Here is a 15,674-nt window from a genome sequence, read left to right on the forward strand (position 1 = left end):
TAAGTAAATATACTCTTAGTTGTGGATGTTATGGAGTTAGATGAAGGAAGGGGGCTGGAGATCCTACTATTTAGTATGTAGACTTGTTTTCAATCTGTGTTTGTCACTTCTGCCTTCTGCTGAGTCTGGAGTGGTATCCCTGAGTCCTTCCCCCATCCTTTAATTAACTGCTGGCTCCTGGCTGTAGGGTAGTGAGGATGGAGGATATGGTGGTAGAGGTGGGAGTTGAGTGAGGCTGGGAGTGGACCTGTTAACTGCTTATTCAACCAATCTTTCTGTATTGAGCCCTGTCTCCTTAAATCTACCTTAAGTACCAGATACTTCCACTTTCTGAACACTTCTGGGGTTTGGGGGCCAGAATGACTTGCTTTCTGTTGGTATCCCTTTTTGAAGGTGTTTCAGGTTTTTCATTTTGTGTGCTGTCAGTTTACTACTCTCTCTGTTTTCTGTCTTCTAAAAACTTATTAAACCTCTTGTCTGCTGCTGTCGCCTTTCCCATGCTTTTTATTCTTGGAGTTTTATACTTTTAAAAAATTCCTAGATTGTCATTTGAGTAGGGTTTGGGGAAGGAAAGAAGATAAATGTATGTAGTCAGTCTGTCGCTTTTTACTGGAATATCTTCCACCACCATCCCCTCCCCCGACTTTTTTTTTTCTTTCGTAGAGACAGGGGTTTTGCTTTGTTGCCCAGGCTGGAGTGCAGTGGTACGATCATAGCTCACTGCAGTCTTGAACTCTTGGGCTCTAGGAATCCTCCTGCCTCAGCTTCCTGAGTAGCTGGGACTACAGGTGCATAGCACCGTGCCTGCTCCCGCCACATACACTTCTTGATTAATTTAAAGAGTTATTTGATCACCTGTATTAGTACAGTTACTGGCTAAATTTCTCAAATGGAAAGTACACATTTGTTGTCTCAATGTTAAGAGATTTTACCTCTTAAAACCTGGAAATAAGTTAGCGAAAAACAATTTATATTCGGAATTCACTATGAGCTCCTTTTGTCATTTCCAAAGGTCTATCCTTAATCTTCATTTTCACTGATATCTCTAGTAACAAGAGTGAGGAAGATAAGATAAAATCTTTAGGAATGAGAAGGGGTTCTTTGAGGATACAGGAGATCTGTTCATATTTGAAGGCAGTAGAGAAAGAAGCTGAAATTAAATTTGTTGCAATTTAGCTTTTTCATTTATTATCTGTGAGACCTTTAAACAGTGATTTTATCTCTCAGAATCTTAGTTTTCTTATCTATAAAGTGGAGGTAATATTTACTTTGCAAAGTTGTGAGAATTAGATACAATATTTGAAAGTGCTGCAAGGGCCTGGCCTGTAGAATATACTTTCTGATAAATTGTAGCTGTTAATTTCTGTCATCATTAAAAATAAGCCATAGAAATAACTTTTTTTTTTTTAAATCAACAGACATTTATTTTAAGGTATTGGTACTCAGTCTTTTTTGCATAACAAGATCCCTTTTTGATATCATAAAGTTTTCGTGGAAACTGAATGATGGTAGCTGGACATTTGGAATCTATTTCTTTCTTTCTTTTTTTTTTTTGAGATGGAGTTTTGCTCTTGTCGCCCAGGCTGGAGTGCAGTGGCGACATCTTAGCTGGCTACAGCTTTTGCCTCCTGGGTTCAAGCGATTCCTCTGCCTCAGTCTCCTGAGTAGCCAGGATTATAGGTGTGAGCCACCATGCCTGGCTAATTTTTGTATTTTTAGTAGAGATGGGCTTTCACCATGTTAGCCAGGCTAGGCTCAAACTCCTGACCTCAGGTGATCTGCCCACCTTTGGCCTCCCACAGTGTTGGGATTATAGGTGTGATCCACTCACCGTGCCTGGAATCCATTTCTTTCTTTCTTTCTTTTTTTTTTTTTTTTTGAGATGGATCCATTTCTTTTTTTTTTTTTTTTCCTTTTTTCTCTCTTTTTTTTTTGAGCCAGAGTCTTGCTCTGTTGCCCAGGCTGGAGTGCAGCAGCACGATCTCAGCTCACTGCAACCTCCATTCATGTGATTCTCCTGCCTCAGCTCCCCAAGTAGCTGGGATTACAGACAAGTGCCACCATACCTGGCTAATTTTTTGTGTTTTTAGTAGAGACAGGGTTTCACCGTGTTAGCCAAGATGGTCTCGATCTCCTGACCTCATGATCTGCCCGCCTTGGACTCCCAAAGTGCTGGGATTACAGACATGAGCCACCACCCAGCCAGAATCCATTTCTTAAACAACATTGTGTTAAGGTCTAAGATGCTGTTAGTATCCGCTGTTCCACATTTGAACATCTTTAACATTGGGATGCATCTTACGGATATCACAGTTGAATTGGTAATGTTTTTCTTTTTTATTGGTTCATAAAGTAATGGTGCCTCTTAATCATTAATGGTATCTTAGAATTGATAAAATACAGTAGTATTTTATTAGAACCAATATCTTTTTAGATTTTGAAATAAAATAGTGTATTTTTAGTGTATTAGCCTACAGATAGTGCCTAGTTTATTAAGGGGTTGCAGTATTTAAATTGGAGCCATGAAGTGATCTGGGACCTATGGATTAGAAACCATGTTTATAACCATATAGGAAATAACATTGTAGAACCTTTTGGTTCTACAAATGAGAAAGGACTTTGCATTTTGACATTTCATGAAACTGGAAATGCTATAAAATAATTCACTAAAATTAACAATAGCTGACACTTAAATTAATGGATGTGCTATTTTAGACATTTAGATCTTGCAATATAAAGCCTGTGCAGTTTACAAACATATTTTGAACTATACTAGATCATGTGGCCTATAAAAGTAGAAGTGACAGTGTTCTCTGCCTTCAGAGAATTTGCAGCTATTACCACAATAATGTAAGAATGAGCTATATAGATTTATTTATTAGAAGAGAGCATTTTGATAATCATCAGCTTTGTTTTATCATCAGAATAGGATCGGTAGACAGAGAAGATGATGACTTAGTCTTCTGTCAGATCTGCTCCAGCCTCCAGCCCAGGAGTGTGTCTCTGTGACTTTCAAGAGCATTTAGTGGAAGTTAAATTACAGTGTTGGTAGCTTTGACATATGGGAATGTTATTTTATTATTGTTAAGTAAATCACTTACTGGAAATTGTAATAATTTTCCTTTCTATACTTTTTATCTTTATAAGAAATAAAGATTTTAGCTGTTTTGATCAAGACAAACCAAAGATGTTGCGTATGATGTAATAACATGTAAATTTTGTGGTATAAAATGTTTTTCAAATCTAGCCTGATGTATGAATTATCTATTACTGGATAGCAGATTACCTCAAAACTTAGTGGCTTAAAACAATAATAAACATTTATTGTCTCACACAGTTTCTGTGTAGCATGAGTTTCAGAGCTGCTTACCTGGGTAATTCTGGCTTGGTATTTTGTGAGGTTGCAGTCAAGATGTTAGCTGGGTCTACAGTCATCTCAAGGCTTGACTGGGCTGGAGGATCCAATTCTAGGCTGACTCACTCAAATGATTTGCAGATTTGTGCTGGCTTTTGAAAAGGCCTCAGTTCTTCACCACTTGGACCTCTACTTAGGGCCACTTGAATTTTTTCATGGCTGGCTTACCCCAGAGTGGATGAACTAAGAGAGAACTAGATGAACACCACAGTATCTTTTATGACCTAGCCTTTGAAGTCATACTCTGTTATTACTACAATATTCTATAGATACAAGGCTAACCTGTACAGTAGAATATTGTAGAGGTAAAAATCATTGGAAGGTGGAGAGTGGTGTCATTTCAGAGGCTAGGGTCCACCTGATGTACAAATCTAATGGTATAGAAAGTCTTGGAAATAAAAGGGGAAATATTGGAAAATTGAGAGGCCCAAAGTAAGAGGTAAATTTTAGAAAGTAAGATGGCATTCCAAATTAGTGGACTATTTATTGTCTTTCTTAAAGAAGCATGGATTATAGAATGAGCAATACTTGGCAATACTTGGGCAAGGTACAGTAGTCTCCCCATTATCCACAGGGGTACATTCCAAGACCCCCAGTGGATGCCTGAAACCATGGATAATACTGAACTTCATATTAATACTGTGATTTTTTTCTATACGTACATACCTATGATAAAATTTAATAAATTAGCTATAGCAGGAGATTAACAACAATGAATAATAAAATAGAACAATTAAAATAATATGCCAGAATCACCACTCTTGTACTTTGAGGCCATTATTGAGTAAAATAATGGTTGCTTGGATTTAAGCACTGCAATACTGTGACAGTTGATCTGGTAACTGAATTGACTACTAGGTTACTAATGGGTGGGTACCCTATATAGTGTGGATATACTACATGCTACTCAGAATGGTGTGCAGTTTAAAACATAATAATTATTTGCTTCTGGAATTTTCCACTTATCTTTTTGGATTGTGGTTGACCATGTGTAATTGAAACTAAGGAAAGCGAAACCTTGAATAAGGGGGGACTACCGTACTTTAATAACCTTTCTGAGTCTCAGATCTTGAGTGGTAAAATGGGAATCATTTACCTCAAAGAATTGTAAGTTTCTGTTAAGGTAGTGCATTTAAAATATTGAGAACATTATCTGAGAGTAGGCATTCAATAAACATTAGCTTTTATTAGTTTTACTATTGATAAGTATTTGTGCCATCATATTCCCGGCTCTCATGTGTAGTCAGCCCAATATAACCTAGCTTCTGCCCCATCACTCTACTAAAACTACTTTGTTGAAAGTCACTAGAGAGCAATAATCCTCAGATCTAAATCACCTCTTTTCATCTTCTTTGATTCTACGCAGCTTTTAATAGTTTTTAATATTTATTCCTTCTTGAAATGCTTGTCCCTGAAAGCCTTTATAAAATTGTGGTAAAATATGCATAACATAAAATTTATCATCTTAATCATTTTTAAGTGTACAGTTCAGTGGCATTAAGTACTTTCACATTGTTGTGCAACCATCTCTGCCATCCATCTCAGTTCTTTTCATCTTGTAAAACCTAAACTTTTTCCTCTTAAATAACAACTCCCTATTTATTTCTCCCTCTAGTTCCTGGCAACCACCATTCTACTTTCTGTCTTTATGATATTGACTACTCTAAGTACTTTGTATAAGTGGAATCATGCAGTATTTGTCATTTTGTGATGCCTTACATCACTTAGTGTAATGTCCTCAAGGTGCATCCATGTTGTAGCATAATGTAGAATTTTCTTCCTTTTTAAGGCTGAATATTATTCCGCTATATGGATATACAGTATTTTGCTTATCCATTCATCTGTTGAAAGACTCTTGGGTTGCCTTCATGTTTTAGCTATTGTGAATGCTAAAATGTGAAGGCAAAATACCTCTCTGTGTTCAAAGAGCTATTTGAACACAGGTGTACAAATACCTCTTAGAGATCTTAGTTTCAAAACTTTTGGGTATATACTCAGAAGTACAATTGCTGGATCTTATAAAAAATCAAATCTACATTTTTGATTTTTTGAGGAACTACCATAGTGTTTTCCACAGCAACTGTACCATTTTACATTTCCACCAACGGTGCACAATTTCTCCACATTTTTGCCAACACTATTGTCTATTCTTTTTTTAAATAGTAGCCATCCTATTATATGAAAATGGTATCTCATTGTAGTTTTGATTTGCACTTCCCTAATGATTAATGATGTTGAGCATCTTTTTATGTTGTTAGTTTGGTTATTTCTATAGCTTCATTGGAGAAATATCTATTCAAGTCTTTTGTCCATTTTTGAATTGGATTGTTTTTTGTTGTTGAGTTTTAAGAGTTCTGTATCTATTCTGGATATTAACCCCTTATCAAATATATGATTTGTAACTATTTTCTCCCATTCATTGGGTTACTTTTCAATTATGTTGATAGTCTCTTTTTTTTTGAGACAAGGTCTCATTCTGTCTCCCAGGCTGATGTGCAGTGGTGTGATCTTGGCTCACTACAACCTCTGCCTCCTGGGCTCAAGCAGTCCTCCCACCTCAGCCTCCTGAGTAGCTGGGACTCTAGGTGTGCAGCACCATACCTGGCTAAGATAGTGTTCTTTTGATGTACAATTTTTGAAAGTTTTTATGAAGTCCAATTTGTCTATTTTTGTTGTTGTTGCCTGTGCCTTTGGTGTCTTATGCTACATGCAGTGTTGTGAAACTTTTGTCCTCTGCTTTCTTCTAAGAGTTTTATAGCTTTAAGTTTTACATTTGGGTCTTTTATCCTTTTTGAGTTTGCACAATTTTTGTTATTTATTACTGAGTATCATCTGATTTTTAAAAATTTTTAATTTCTGTGGATGCAAAGTAGGTGTATATATTTATGGAGTATGTAGCACGTTTTGATATAAGTCTACAATGTGTAATATTTGTCTGGGTAAATGAGGTATTCTTCACTTCAAACATTTATTCTTCCTCTTATAAACAGTCTAATTATGCTCTCAGTTATTTTAAAATGTATACTGAAATTATTATTGACTATAGTCAACCTGTTGTGTTATCAAATACTAGATCTTATTCAGTCTTTCTAACTTTTTTGGTACCCATTAACTATCTGCCCCTCACTACTCTTCTTAGCCTCTGGTAACTATCTTTGTACTCTCTTATCTCCATGAGTTCGATGGTTTTAATTTTTAGCTTTCACAAACGAGTGAAAGGATGCAAAGTTTGTCCTTCTGTGCCTGGCTTCTTTGACTTAACATAATGACTTCCAGTTCCCTCCATGTTGTTACAGATGACAAAGTCTCTTTCTTTTTAATGACTATATAGTACTCCATTGTGTATATATATATCACATTTTAATTATTCATTCATCTATTGACATAGACTTGGGTTGCTTTTAAATCTTGGCCATTGTAAACAGTGCTGTAACAAATGTGGGAGTGCAGATGTCTCTTGGATATACTGATTTTCTTTATTCTGGGTATATATCTAGCAGTGGGATTGCTGAATCATATGGTAGTTATGTTTTTAGTTTTTGAGGAACCTCCAGACTGTTCTCCATAGTGGATGTACTAATTTACATTCCCACCAGTAGCATATGAGGGTTCCCTTTTCTCCACATCCTTACCAGCATTTATTATTGTTTGTCTTTTGGATAAAAGCTATTTTAATTGGGATGAGATGATATCTCATTGCAGTTTTGATTTGCATTTCTCTGATGATCAGTGATGTTGAGCACCTTTTCGTATGCCTGTTTGCCATTTGCGTGTCTTCTTTTGAGAAATGTCTATTCAGATCTTTGGCCCATTTCTTAATTGGATTATTAGATATTTTTTCCTATACCGTTGTTATAGGAAATATTTTTTTCCCATTCTGTGGATTTTCTCTTCATTTTGTTGATTGTTTCCTTTGCTGTGCAGAAGATTTTTAACTTGATGTGATCCTATTTGTCCAGTTTGCTCTAGTTGCCTGTGCTTGTGGGGTATTCAGGAAATCTTTCTCCAGTCCAGTGTCCTGGAGCCTTTTCCCAGTGTTTTCTTTCAGTAGTTTCATAGGTTGAGGTTTTAAATTTAAGCCTTTAATCCATTTTGATTTGACTTTAGTATATGGTGAGAAATGGGGTCTAGTTTTGTTCTTCTGCATGGGTATATACAGTTTTTTCAGTACCACTTACTGAAGAGATTGTCCTTTCTCCAATGTATGTTCTTGGCAACTTTGCTGAAAATGAGTTCACTGTAGATGTATAGATTTGTTTCTGGATTCTTTATTCTTTTCCATTGTTCTATGTGTCTGTTTTTATGCTAGTGCCATGCTGTTTTGGTTACTATAGCTCTGTAGTATAAGTTGAAGTCAGGTGATGTGATTCTGCTGGTTTTCTTTTTGCTCAGGATTGCTTTGGCTATTCTGGGTCTTTTGTGGCTTCATATACATTTTAGGATTGTTTTTTCTATTTCTGTGAAGAATTTCGTTGTTTTTTTTGATAGGGATTGCATTGAATCTGTAGATTGCTTTGGGTAGTGTGGACATTTTAACAGTATTAATTCTTCCAATCCATGAACATGGAATATCTGTTCGTTTTTTGCATGTGTGCCCTCTTTAATTTTTTTACATTTTATAGTTTTAATTGTAGATATCTATCACTTCTTTGGTTAATTCCTCGGTACTTAATTTTATTTGTACCTATTGTAAATGGGATTACTTTCTTGATTTCTTTTAAAGATCATTTGTTGTTGACATACAGAAATGCTACTGTATGTACATGCAATGTGGGTTCTTTTTTAAAAAATATATTTTATTGCACTTTAGGTTCTGGGGTACATGTGCAAAACATGCAGAATTGTTGCATAGGTACATACATGGCAATGTGGTTTGCTGCCTCCATCCCCCTGTCACCTATATCTGGCATTTCTCCCTCTATTATCCCTCTCCAACCTCTCTACCCTCCCACTGTCCTTTCCCTAGTCCCCCCGCCAACAGACGCCAGAGTGTGATGCTCCCCTCCCTGTGTCCATGTGTTCTCATTGTTGAACACCTGCCTATGAGTGAGAACATGCAGTGCTGCACATGTACCCCAGAATCTAAAGTGTAATAAAATATATTTTTTAAAAAAGAACACACATTGCATGTAATTTATGCATATTCTATTGCAAAAAAAACCTGCTAAACAAATTTATTAAAGTTGCAGGATACAAAATCAACATACAAAAATCAGTAGCATTTCTGACATATTTGAAGGATATTTTTGTCAAATAGTATTCTTGGATAAAAGTTTTTTTCCTTCATTACTTTAAATATGTGATGCCACTCTCTCGGTCTGTAAGGTTTCCTTTGAAAAGTCTGCTGCCAGATGTATTGGAGCTCCATTGTATGTTATTTGTTTCTTTTCTCTTGCTGCTTTTATGATCTTTTCTTTTCTTTATTGTTGATCTTTGGGAGTTTGATTATTAAATGCCTTAAGGTAATCTTCTTCGGTTTAATTCTGCTTGGTGTTCTATAACCTTCTTGTAGTTGAATATTGATATCCTTCTTTAGGTCTGAGAAGTTCTCTTTCGGTTTGGGAAGTTATCTCTTCAAATAATTTCTGCCCAAGTCTCTCTCTACATCCTGTTTGAGGTCAATAACTCTTAGATTTGCCCTTTTGAGGTTATTGTCTCGATCTTGTAGTCATACTTTACTCTTTTTTTATTCCTTTTTCTTTCATTTCTTCTGACTGTGTGTTTACAAATAGTGTGTCTTTAAGCTCACTATTTTTTTCTGCTTGATCACTTCTGCTATTAAGAGACTTTAATGCATTCTTCAGTATGTCAGTTCCATTTTCAACTCCAGAATTTCTGCATGATTCTTTCTCATTATTTCAGTTTCTTTGTTAAATTTATCTGATAGGAATCTGAATTCCTCCTCTGCTTTATCTTCAATTTCTTGGAGTTTCTTCAAAACAGCTGTTTTGAATTCTATCTGAAAGGTCACATATCTCCTTTTCTCTGGGATTGGTTCCTGGTACCTTATTTAGTTCCTTTAGTGAGGTCATGTTTTCCTGGATGTCTTAATGCTTGTGGATTGTTCACTGGTATCTGAGCATTCAAGAGTTATGTATTGCAATCTTTGCAATCTGGGTTTGTTTATACCCATCCCTCTGCAAAGACTTTCCAGGTATTCAGAGAGACTTGGGTATTGTGATTTTAGTCACTGCAGCTGTATCTGCATTAGAGGGTACTCCAAGCCCAGTAACATTGTGGTTCTTGCAGACTCATAGAGGTACCACCTTGACCGTCTTGGATAAGATTTGGAAAAATTCTCTGGATTGCTAGTTAGAGACTTTTGTTCTTATCCTTTACTTTCTCCCAGAAAAACAGAGTTTCTCTTTTTGTACTGAGGTGCCTGGAGCTTGGGGAGGGGTGAGACAAGCACCCCTTGGGCCACCATCATTGGGACCACACTGGGTCAGACCCGAAGCTAGCATAGCACTGAGTGTTTCTGAAGGACTGCTGTAACCACCACCTGCCAGTTACCTATATTTGCTCAAGGACCTAGGGCTCTACATTCATTAGGTAGTGAAGCCAGCCAGGCTTGTGTTCTTCCCTTAAGGGTGTCAAGTTCCCCAAGGCCCTGGGCAGGTCTAGAGATGCTGTCTGGGAGCCAGGGCCTAGATTCTGAAACCTCAGAAATCTACCTGCTGCTCTATTCTACTGCAACTGAACTGGTGCTGAAACCACTGTTCGTTCTACTCATTGCTTCTCTTTTCTCAGGCAGAGGAGTCTCCCCATGTCCACCAACACTATAGGTCCACAGGAAGTACTGCCAGGATATCACCAGTGTGCACTTATGGTCCAAGGGCTCTTCAGTTAGTTTGTAGTGAATGCTGCTACGCCTGGGACTCACCCTTCAGGGCAGTGGACTCCCCTCTGGCACAGGGTAGGTCTAGAGATGCTGTCTAAGAGCTAAGGCTTGGAATTGGGGACCCCAGAAGCCTGCTTAGGGCTCTTTCCTTGAGCTAGTACCGAAGCTCAAGACAAAGTTCCTTTTACTCTTCCCTTTGTTTTTCTTAAGCTGAAGTAGTCTTTCCTCATAGCCACCACAGCTGTGAATGTGCCAGGTTACACGTGAAGCTAGCATGTCTCAGTATACACCCAAGGCCCATGGTGTATACTACCTGGTTATCACTGCTGATTATTCAGGGCCCATTGGTTCTGTGTTCAGCAAATGATGAATCCTGCCAGGACTAGGTTTTTCCCTTGAAGACAGCTGGTTCCCTTCAGGTCCAGGGTGTGTCTAGAAATGTTGTCTGAGAGCCAGGGCCTGGAATGGGGGACCTCATGACACTGCCCAGTGCCCTTTCCTACTGTGGCTCAGCTGGTATCCCAGTTGCAAGCTGAAGTACCCTCTACTCTTCCCTGTCCTCTCTTCATGCAGAAGGAAGGGGTTTCTTTTGGAGTTGCCAGCCTTGCTGCCTGGCATTGTGGGAAAGATGACATGAACACCTCCTTAGTTGCCCTGGCTGGTGTCTTACTAAGTCATGTGTCCCCCAAATCCAGTGGCTCTGATCCCAGCACAGCACTAGGTCGTGCCTAAGAGTTGCAGTCCTTGTGGCCTAGACCAGCAGTCCCCAACCTTTTTAGCACCAGGGACGGGTTTCATGGTAGACAATTTTTCCATGGATGGAGGAGGGGAAGTTGTTTCCAGATGAAAATGTTCCACCTCAGATCTTTAGGCATTAGTGAGATTCTCACAAGGCGCACACAACCTAGATCCCTTGCATGTGCAGTTCACAATAGCATTCGTGCTCCTATGAGAATCTATTGCTACTGCTGATCTGACAGGAGGTGGAGCTCAGGCAGTAATGCTCACTTGCGCACCTCTCACTTCCTGTATTTGTTCATTCTCATACTGTTATGAAGAAATACCTAAGACTGGGTAATTTATTAAATATAAAGGAAAGAGGTTTAATTGACTCACAGTTCCCCATTGCTTTGGAGGCATTAGGAAACTTATAATCATGGTGGAAGACAAAGGAGAAGCAGACACCTTCTTCAAAGGGTGGCAGGATGGAGTGAGTGCAAGCAAGGGAAATGCCCGACACTTTTAAAACCACCAGACCTCATGAGACTCACTCACTGTCGCAAGAACAGCATGGGGAAAACCGCTGCCATGATCCAAGTATCTCCACCTTGTCCCACCCTTGCCATCTTGGGATTATGGGAATTACAATTCAAGATGAGATTTTGGGTGGGGACACAGCCAAACCATATTACCTCCTGCTATGTGGCCTGGTTCCTAACAGGCCAAAGAGCAGCACTGGTTTAGAGCCTCAGGGTTGGGGACCACTGACCTAGATAGTCTTTCAAGTTTATTTAGCGTGCCAGAGCACTTTAGCCCTTGGTGGCAAGACTTGCTGAAACTCCAGTTCCTGCTACTAGTATAGATGATTCCCCTCTGGCTAGGGCTGGACTAAATGCTCCCTCCATGGGTGCTGCCTGAATTCAGCCTGGTGTTGGTAGCACTGGATTCCAATGTGAAGTCTCACAATTGCTGCACTCTCCCTCCCTCAAGTGCAGAGATTTGCTCTCTGTGCCACATAGCTGGCCACTGCTAGGAGTTGGTGGGGGGGTGGTGTGTCAGCAATTCAAGACTGTCCTTCCTACCTTCTTCAGTGACTCTTTCAGTGATATGAAGTTCAAACCAGTTACTAAGTTTACTCACCTGATTTCTGATCCATATGAAGGGTTTTTTTTTATGTAGATAGTCATTAAATTTGGTATTCCTTTGGGGAGGATGATTTATGGAGGCTTCTATTCTACCATCTTGCTCTGCCTCCCTTAACTATGATTTTTGAGTTAATTTTTGTGTGTGGTGTTGGATAAGGATACACCTTCCTTCTTTTGGGTGTAGATATCCAATTTCCCCAGTATTATTCATTGAAAAGACTGTTGTTTCCATTGAATGATCTTGGCACCCTCATCACAATTTATTTGGCCATATATAGGAGGGTTTATTTCTGGACTCTCTATTCCATTGGTTTAACTTTATGTCAGTACCATACTATTTGGATTATTGTAGCTTTATAGTAAGTTTAGAAATCAGGAAGTGTGAGTCCTCTGGCTTTGTGCTTCTTCAAGATTCTTGTAGCTATTCAGCGTCCATGGAGATTCCATGTGAATTTCAGAATGGATTTTATTCTATTTGTGCAAGAAAGATGATTAGGATTTCAATAGGTATTGTACTGAATTGATTAGGATTTCGATAGGTATTGAACTGAAAAGATCACTTTGAGTAGTATTGACATCTTAACAGTATTAAGTCTTATAATACACATGAACATGGGATGTGTTTCCATTTATTTGTCATTCATTTCTTTCAGCAACATTTTCTTGTTTATATTGTACAAGTCTTTCACTTATTTGCATTAGTGAATTCCTAAGTATGTTATTCTTTTTGATGTTGTTGTTAAATGGAATTGCTCTCGTTTTCAGAATGTTTCTGCAATTTGTTGTTTCCTTTTTAGATTGTTGATTGTTAGTGTATAGAAATGCAACTAATTTTTGCATGTTAATTTCATATCCTACTTTGTGTCAGCTTTGTATCAGCTACTTTGCTAAATTCATTGATTAGTTTTTCTTTTTTTTTGTATGGAATCTTTAGGGCTTTCTACATATAAAATTAGCATACGCAAATAGAGATGATTGCAAGAGAACAGAAAGGAGAAGTTGTAGACAGAGGCGCAATAAGAAATGCTTGCCAGATGTTAATGATTTTAGGTCTTGAAGGAAATCAGTCTATGAAGAAGATTTTAAGGCTCCTTTTTTGGAAATGTCTGCAGAATTTTTTCAGATGGAAAGCCAGAAATTTTTAGGAGAAAATAGTGCTTCGGTATATATAAATAAAGTAGAAGCTGGAATTAATGAAGAAATAGAACGAGTGATGCACTGCTTTGACAAATCAATGGAAGAACCAATTGTAAAGGTGGTTGAGAGGGAAATCATTTCCAAGCACATGAAGACTATGTAGAAATGGAGAATTCTGGGCTAGGACATATGTTGAAAAATGGAAAGACAGAAGACCTTGCTTGCATGTACAAGTTATTTAGTTGTGTGCCAAATGGTTTGAAAACAATGTGTGAGTGTATGAGTTCCTATTTGAGGGAGCAAGGTAAAGCTCTTGTTTCTGAAGAAGGAGAAGGAAAAAATCCAGTTGACTATATCCAGGGCTTATTGGATCTGAAGAGTAGGTTTGATCCCTTCCTTCTAGAATCATTCATCAATGACCGGCTCTTTAAACAAACTATTGCGGGTGACTTTGAGTATTTTCTCAACCTCAACTCCAGGTCTCCTGAATACCTCTCATTATTTATTGATGATAAGCTGAAAAAGGGAGTCAAAGGGCTAACAGAACAAGAAGTAGAAACAATATTGGATAAGGCAATGGTCCTTTTTAGGTTTATGCAAGAAAAAGATGTATTTGAACGTTATTATAAACAACACTTGGCAAGGAGACTTCTCACAAATAAAAGTGTTTCTGATGACTCTGAAAAAAACATGATATCTAAGTTAAAGACTGAATGTGGATGTCAGTTCACATCAAAACTGGAAGGAATATTTAGGGATATGAGCATCTCAAACACAACGATGGATGAATTCAGGCAACATCTATAGGCAACTGGTGTATCTGTAGGTGGTGTTGATCTTACAGTCTGCGTGCTCACGATAGGATATTGGCGCACTCAGTCAGCCACACCAAAGTGCAACATCCCACCAGCACCAAGACATGCTTTTGAGATATTCAGAAGGTTCTACTTAGCCAAACACAGTGATCGACAGCTCACACTCCAGCATCATATGGGTTCCGCAGATCTCAATGCCACATTTTATGGACCAGTTGAAAAGGAAGATGGATCTGAAGTTGGTGTTGGAGGTGCACAAGTAACTGGCTCTAATACACGGAAGCACATATTGCAAGTCTCCACTTTCCAGATGACCATATTAATGCTCTTTAATAATAGAGAAAAATACATGTTTGAGGAAATTCAGCAAGAGACAGATATCCCTGAAAGAGAGCCTGTTAGAGCCCTACAGTCCCTCGCCTGTGGTAAAGCAACACAGTGGGTTCTTACAAAAGAACCCAAATCAAAGGAAATAGAAAATGGTTGTTTAATTACAGTTAATAACCAGTTCACATCCAAACTACACAGAATCAAGATTCAAACAGTTGCTGCCAAACAAGGTGAATCCGACCCAGAGAGGAAAGAAACAAGGCAGAAAGTAGATGATGACAGAAAACATGAGATAGAAGCTGCTATAGTGCGGATAATGAAATCTAGAAAGAAGATGCAGCACAATGTTCTAGTAGTGGAGGTAACTCAGCAGTTGAAGGCTCAATTCTTACCAAGTCCAGTTGTTATTAAGAAACGTATTGAAGGACTTATTGAGAGAGAATATTTGGCACGAACACCTGAGGATTGCAAAGTATACACATATGTAGCATAAAATGCATTCAGAAATTTGATTTATTCTTGGACTGTACTCTTCACATGGACTGGGAAGTTCTTTTAAATCATTAAATATTAAAAAAAAAAAAGAAAAAGATAATTTTACTTTCTACTTTGGATGTCACTTATTTCTTTTTCTTACCAATTACCCTGGCTAGAACTTAAATTGAACATAAATGATGAAAATGGGCATCTTTCCTTGTTCCTGATCTTAGAGGAAACCATTTGTTTTTTTTTTTTTTTTTTTTTTTTTAAAGATAAGGTCTCACTCTGTCACCCGGGTGCAGTGTTGGGTCATTGCAATCTCCACCTCCCAGGTTTAAGTTTTCTTCCCACCTCAGGCTCCTGAGTTGCTGGAACTACAGGTGAATGCCAACACACTCGGCTAATTCTTGTATTTTTTTTTTTGTAGAGATGAGATTTCACCATGTTGCATAGGCTGGTCTCAAATTCCTGTGCTCAAGCGATCTGCCCGCATTGGCCTCCCCAAGTGTGGGGATTACAGGCATGAGCCACTGAGCCTGGTCAAATTTCAGTCTTTCACCATTCATTGTAGATTTTTCAGATATGGCTTTTATTATCTTAAGGTAGTTTCTATACCTAGTCTGTTGAATGATTTTTTTTTCTTTAAAATCATGTTGGAGAGTTGAATTTTGTCAAATGTGTTTCTTTAGCAATTGAGTGATCATGTGATTTCCCTCCCCCACCTTCATTCTGTTAATGTGGTATATTACATTGGTTGATTTTCCTATGTTGAACTGTCATTTCAACACAGG

General features: G+C 38.1%; 1 protein-coding gene and 1 pseudogene across 1 annotated transcript in view; both read left to right on the forward strand.

Moving 5' to 3' along the window:
* The window catches only part of XPR1 (xenotropic and polytropic retrovirus receptor 1), a 254,560-nt gene that overhangs the window by 17,941 nt on the left and 220,945 nt on the right, over window positions 1–15,674 (forward strand). The window lies entirely within an intron of this gene.
* Window positions 13,093–14,971, forward strand: LOC105711628 (cullin-3-like; annotated as a pseudogene).

The sequence above is a fragment of the Aotus nancymaae genome, unplaced genomic scaffold (genome assembly GCF_030222135.1).
Source record: "Aotus nancymaae isolate 86718 unplaced genomic scaffold, 86718_ANA_hifiasm-v0.15.2.pri h1tg000108l, whole genome shotgun sequence".
Lineage (NCBI taxonomy): Eukaryota > Metazoa > Chordata > Mammalia > Primates > Aotidae > Aotus > Aotus nancymaae.